This window comes from Anomaloglossus baeobatrachus, chromosome 6, assembly GCF_048569485.1.
Source record: "Anomaloglossus baeobatrachus isolate aAnoBae1 chromosome 6, aAnoBae1.hap1, whole genome shotgun sequence".
Lineage (NCBI taxonomy): Eukaryota > Metazoa > Chordata > Amphibia > Anura > Aromobatidae > Anomaloglossus > Anomaloglossus baeobatrachus.
This window is the reverse complement of record NC_134358.1, coordinates 562,041,247-562,048,258: the sequence shown is the minus strand read 5'-3', so window position 1 is coordinate 562,048,258 and position 7,012 is coordinate 562,041,247.

Sequence of the window (7,012 nt, the reverse complement as noted above, 5' to 3'; positions counted from 1 at the left end):
CTGGCTTCATTCTGGTCTCGTTTTGGCCTTGTTCTGGCTTCATTCTGGCCTCGTTTGGCCTTATTCTGGCTTCATTCTGGCTTTTATATATCCAAAAATTGTGACCACAAAGCAACATATACTTCAACACTGGTTCTCATATAATATAATTATATATAACATATAATATAACCTATACATTCTGGTCTCGTTCTAGTCTTGTTCTGGCCTCATTCTGGTCTCAGTATGGTCTCAATCTGGCCTCATTCTGGCTTTATGCTGGTCTCGTTCTAGTCTCATTCTTGCCTTGTTCTGATCTCACTCTGGCCTCATTCTGGTTTCATTTTAGTCTTGTTCTGGTCTCGTTCTGGTCTCATTCTGGCCTTGTTCTGGTCTCGTTCTGGTCTCATTCTGGCCTTGTTCTGGTCTCGTTCTAGTCTCATTCTTGCCTTGTTCTGATCTCACTCTGGCCTCATTCTGGTTTCATTTTAGTCTTGTTCTGGTCTCGTTCTGGTCTCATTCTGGCCTTGTTCTGGGTCTTGTTCTGCCCTCGTTCTGGCATCGCTCAGGCCTCATTCTGAGTTCATTCTGGTCTCATTCTGGTCTCATTCTGGCCTTGTTCTGGTCTCGTTCTGGTCTCGTTTTGACTTCGTTCTGCTCTCTTTGTGGCATCGCTGTTGCCTCGTTTGGACATCCCTCTGACCTCGTTCTGAGCTCGTTCTGATCTCCTTCTGGCCTCGCTCCGGGTTTTGTTCTGGCATTGCTGTGGCCTCGTTCAGGTATTGCTCAGGCCTCGTTCTGGTCTCATTCTGGCCTTGTTCTGGTCTCCTGCTGGTCTCATTCTGGCCTTGTTCTGGTCTCCTGCTGGTCTCATTCTGGCCTTGTTCTGGTCTTGTTTAGACCTTGTTCTGGCATCGCTGTTGCCTTGTTTGGGCATCGCTCAGGCCTTGTTCTGAGCTCGAAGAAGAAACAAGAAATCCGGCACTAAATGTGCACTACTGCACTAAAAATTCCAAACTGTAATCATTCTGAGCTCTTTCTGATCTCCTGGCCTCGTGCTTGGTCTTATTTTGGCCTCGTTCTGGCATTGCTGTGGCCTCGTTCAGGTATCGCTCAGGTCTCGTTCTGAGTTTGTTCTGGGCTCATTCTGGCCTTGTTCTGCTCTCGTGCTGGTCTTGTCTTGACCTCGTTCTGGTCTCGTTCTGGCATTGCTATTGTCTCGTTTGGGCATCGCTCAGTCCTCGTTCTGAGCTTGTTCTGATCTCCTTCTGGCCTTATTCTGGATCTTGTTTTGGCCTCCTTCTGCCATCGTTGTGGCCTCGTTCGGGCATCACTCAGGCTTCATCATGAGTTCTTTCTGGTCTCCGTCTGGCCTTTTTCTGGGCTTGTTCTGGTCTCATTCTGGCATTGCTCTGGCTTCGCGCTGGCCTCATTCTGACCTCATACTGTCTCTCATGGAATTGCATTGATAGCTTGTGATGTAACTTCTGACTTCCGGCCAGTGAGCAGTTACAGTCACAGGATAGCGCCACCGACTGAAGTGGCACAGAAAAATTTTTATAACGCCAGAGGGTGAGTATATGACCAATGGCAGGGGACTTAGATTTAAAGCACCACTCCATCACTGAAAAAGAAAAGCACTGGTGGTGCTTTAAAGATGCTCATAGGGCACCATAACAAAATATTGAATGGGCCCCATTCTCACCTAACTGCAACTCCTGAGCAGATTAATTGCATTAATTTCATAATATCAATAACACTCCACAGATTTATAAGGCTGCCACTAGTGGTGCTCACTATGTACAGATTTATACAGTCACCACTAGAGGGAGCTCACTACATGCAGATTTATACAGCCACCACTGGAGGGAGCTCACTACATACAGATTTATACAGCCACCACTAGGAGGAACTCACTACATACAGATTTATACAGCCACCACTAGAGGGAGCTCACTACATACAGATTTATACAGTCACCACTAGAGGGAGCTCAGTACATACAGATTTATACAGCCACCACTAGAGGGAGCTCACTACATACAGATTTGTACAGCTACAAGTAGGAGGAACTCACTACATACAGATTTATACAGCCACCACTAGAGGGAGCTCACTACATACAGATTTATACAGCCACCACTAGGAGGAACTCACTACATACAGATTTATACAGCCACCACTAGAGGGAGCTCACTACATACAGATTTATACAGCCACCACTGGAGGGAGCTCACTACATACAGATTTATACAGCCACCACTAGGAGGAACTCACTACATACAGATTTATACACCCACCACTAGGGGGAGCTCCCTACATACAGATTTATAGTCACTACTAGGAGGAGCTCACTACATACAGATTTGTACAGCTACGAGTAGGAGGAGCTCACTATATACAGATTTATACAGCCACCACTAGAGGGAGCTCACTACATACAGATTTATACAGTCACCACTAGAGGGAGCTCACTACATACAGATTTCTACAGTCACCACTAGAGGGAGCTCACTACATACAGATTTATACAGTCACCACTGGAGGGAGCTCACTATGTACAGATTTATACAGTCACCACTAGGAGGAGCTCACTACATACAGATTTCTACAGCCACCACTAGAGGGAGCTCACTACATACAGTTTTATACAGCCACCACTAGATGGAGCTCACTACATACAGATTTATACAGCCACCACTAGAGGGAGCTCACTATATATAGATTTATACAGTCACCACTAGAGGGAACTCACTACATACAGATTTATACAGCTTCCACTAGAGGGAGATCACTACATACAGATTTATAGTCACTACTAGGAGGAGCTCACTAGATACAGACTTATACAGCCATCGCTAGAGGGAGCTCACTATATACATATTTATACAGTCACCACTAGAGGGAAATCACTACATACAGATTTATACTGCCACCACTAGAGGGAGCTCACTACATACAGATTTATACAGCCACCACTAGAGGGAGCTCACTACATACAGATTTATACAGTCACCACTAGAGGGAGCTCACCACATACAGATTTATACCGCCACCAGAGGGAGCTCACTACATACAGATTTATACAGGCACCACTAGAGGGAGCTCACCACATACAGATTTATACAGCCACCACTAGAGGGAGCTCACTACATACTGATTTATACAATCACCACCAGGGGGAGCTCACTACATATAGATTTATACAGCCACGACTAGAGGGAGCTCATTACATACAGATTTATACAGCCACCACTAGAGGGAGCTCACTACATACAGATTTATACAGCTATCACTAGGAGGAGCTCACTACATACAGATTTATACAGTCACCACTAGAAGGAGCTCACCACATACAGATTTATACCGCCACCAGAGGGAGCTCACTACATACAGATTTATACAGGCACCACTAGAGGGAGCTCACCACATACAGATTTATACAGCCACCACTATATTGAGCTCACTACATACTGATTTATACAATCACCACTAGAGGGAGCTCACTACATACAGATTTATACAGCTATCACTAGGAGGAGCTCACTACATACAGATTTATACAGTCACCACCAGAGGGAACACTTTGCATACATATTTATACAGACACCAAAGGGGGTAACACATTACATGGAAATTTCTACAACCTTCTCCAGGGGAGAGGGGGAAGCTTACTATATATATATATATATATATATATATATATATATATACTAGCTGTACTACCCGGCTTCGCCCGGGTTAATAACTGCTGTTAACAAAATAGAATGTATTAACAAAAAAATGTATTCTGCACACAAAAGCCACAAAACAAAACAAATAGATAGAAATGTAATTATTAAATTGTTGCCTATATTAACCAATCAGAGCTCAGATTAATTAACTGTAGCAAAATAGAAGCTAAGTTGTGATTGATTGCTATTGGCAGCCTGATAAATCTCCAGGCAACAGAAAGCCCTCCCCCTGACAGTATATATTAGCTCACACATACAGTCATGGCCAAAAGTTTTGAGAATGCTACAAATATTAATTTTTACAAAGTCTACTGCTTAAGTTTTTCTAATGGCAATTTGCATATACTCCAGAATGTCATAAGGAGTGATCAGCTTAACAGCAATTACTTGCAAAGTCAATATTGACTAAGAAAATGAACTTTAACCCCCAAAACACAGTTCAACAGCATGGCATTCCTGCCTTAAAAGGAGCAGCTAACATTGTTTTAGTGATTGTTCCAGTAACACAGGTGTGGGTGTTGATGAGGACAGGGCTGGCAATCAATCAGTCATGATTAAGTAAGAATTACACCACTGGACACTTTAAAAGGAGGCTGGTGCTTGGTATCATTGTTTCTCTTCAGTTAACCATGGTTATCTCTAAAGAAACACGTGCAGCCATCATTGCTCTGCACAAAAATGGCCTAACAGGGAAGAGCATCGCAGCTACAAAGATTGCACCTCAATCAGCAATCTATCGCATCCTCAAGAACTTCAAGGAGAGAGCTTCCATTGTTGCCAAAAAGGCTCCAGGGCACCCAAGAAGGACCAGCAAACGCCAGGACCATATCTTAAACTGTTTCAGCTGCGGGATGGGACTACCAGCAGTGCCGAGCTAGCGCAGCAATGGCAGCAGGCTGGTGTGAGTACTTCTGCACGCACTGTGAGGCGGAGGCTGCTTGAGCAAGGCCTGGTTTCAAGGAGGGCAGCAAAGAAGCCACTTCTCTCCAGAAAAAACATCAGGGACCGACTGATATTCTGCAAAAGGTGCAGTGAGTGACTGAGGACTGGGGTAAAGTCATTTTCTCAGATGAACCCCCTTTTCGATTGTTTGGGACATCTGGAAAACAGCTTATTAGGAGAAGAAGAGGCGAGCGCTGCCACCAGTGTTGTCTCATGCCAACTGTTAAGCATCCTGAAACCATTCATGTGTGGGGCTGCTTCTCAGCCAAGGGAATCGCACCACTCACAGTCTTGCCTAAAAACACAGCCATGAATAAAGAATGGCACCAGAATGTCCTCCAAGAGCAACTTCTCCCAACTGTCCAAGAGCAGTTTGGCGCCCAACAATGCCTTTTCCAGCCTGATGGAGCACCTTGCCATAAAGCAAAGGGGATCACTAAATGGCTCATGGAACAAAACATAGAGATTTTGGGTCCATGGCCTGGAAACTCCCCAGATCTTAATCCCATTGAGAACTTGTGGGCAATCATCAAGAGACGGGTGGACAAACAAAAACCAACAAATTCTGGCAAAATGCAAGCATTGCTTATGCAAGAATGGACAGCTATCAGTCAGGATTTGCTCCAGAAGATGATTGACAGCATGCCAGGGAGAATTGCAGAGGCCCTGAAGAAGAAGGGGCAACACTGCAAATATTGACTTGCTGCATTAACTCATTCTGTCAATAGAACCTTCTAGTCTCATAATATGATTGCAATTATATTTCTGAATGTGATGTAAACATCAGACAAACACAATAAAACACCAGAGGGAACAGATCATGGGAAAATAGCATTTTGGTGTCATTCTCAAAACTTTTGGCCATGACTGTACACATATAGACAGGTCATGTGACTGACAGCTGCCGTATTTCCTATGTGGTACATTTGTTGTGCTTGGAGTTTGGCTGCTTATTAATCAGATTTTTATTTGTGAAGGATAATCCCAGACTTGTGTGTGTTTAGGGCGATTATGTGGTGAGGTTGGTGTATGTGTGGTGAGATGTGTGCTGAGGGCGGTATATGTGTTCAAGTACGTGATAGTGTGTGGCGCATTTTGTGTGTGTGTTCATATCCCCGAGTGTGGTGAGTATCCCATGTCGGGGCCCCACCTTAGCAACTGTACGGTATATACTCTTTGGCGCCATCGCTCTAATTCTTTAAGTCCCCCTTGTTCACATCTGGAGCTGTCAATTTGCCCCCAATACTTTCCGTTTCACTTTTTCCCCATTATGTAGATAGGGGCAAAATTGATTGGTAAATTGGAACGCGCAAGGTTAAAATTTCGCCTCACAACATAGCACTCGGCGCTGCCCGGGATAGTAACTGTCTCTCTGTTTCTCTCCCATTCTCTGTCTGTCTCCCCCTCTGTATATATCTCTCTGTCTCTCTCTCTCTTTGTCTGTCTCTTTCCCTGACTGTCTCTTTCTCCGTCTGTCTCAATCTCTTTCCCTGTCTGTCTATCTATCTCTGTCACTTTCCCTGTCTGTCTCTTTCCCTGTCTGTCTCTTTCCCTCTCTTTCCCTGTCTGTCTCTTTCCCTGTCAGTCTGTTTCTTTGTCTGTCTGTCTCTTTGTGTCTGTTTCTTACCGTGTCTGTGTCTGCCTCTTTCCCTGTCTGTGTCTGTCTCTTTCTCTGGCTGCATTGTTACACGCCAACATTCCATATAAGGGCGTGGATGCGCATTCTTCTGAAGTTGGTGGCTCAGTGGTTAGCACTGCAGTCTTGCAGCGCTGGGGTCCTGGGTTCAAATCCCACCAAGGACACTATCTGCAAGGAGTTTGTATGTTCTCCCCGTGTCTGCGTGGGTTTCTTCTGGGTTCTCCGGTTTCCTCCCACACTCCAAAAACATACTAATAGGGAACATAGATTGTGAGCCCCAATGGGGACAGTGTTGCCATTGTATGTAAAGTGCTGTGGAATTAATAGCGCTATATAAATGAATAAATATTATTATTATTATTATTATTATTATTATTAAGTTCTGGCTGCACTGTGGCTCCCAGCTCCATTCACTTTAATGGAGGCAGGTTTTTTGTTGAATAACTGTAAAGAGCGGGTGTCACGAACCACCGAGGGGGGTCACTCAGAAATCCCCCGCGCTGGCTACCAGTACGTCACAATCGGGGGGTAACAAGTGGGGGTCACCCCTCCTTTATACCTCCCGACCGACAGACAGAGCACGTGACGCGCTCTCTAGCGCCCCTCTTATAGTCAGGCCAATTATGGAATTGCCCGACAATAAGCAAGGAGGCCGCTATACTACTTATGCCGATTATTGAAGGGTCCCCAGTGAGAGTAGGGTATATATTCCCCCGAC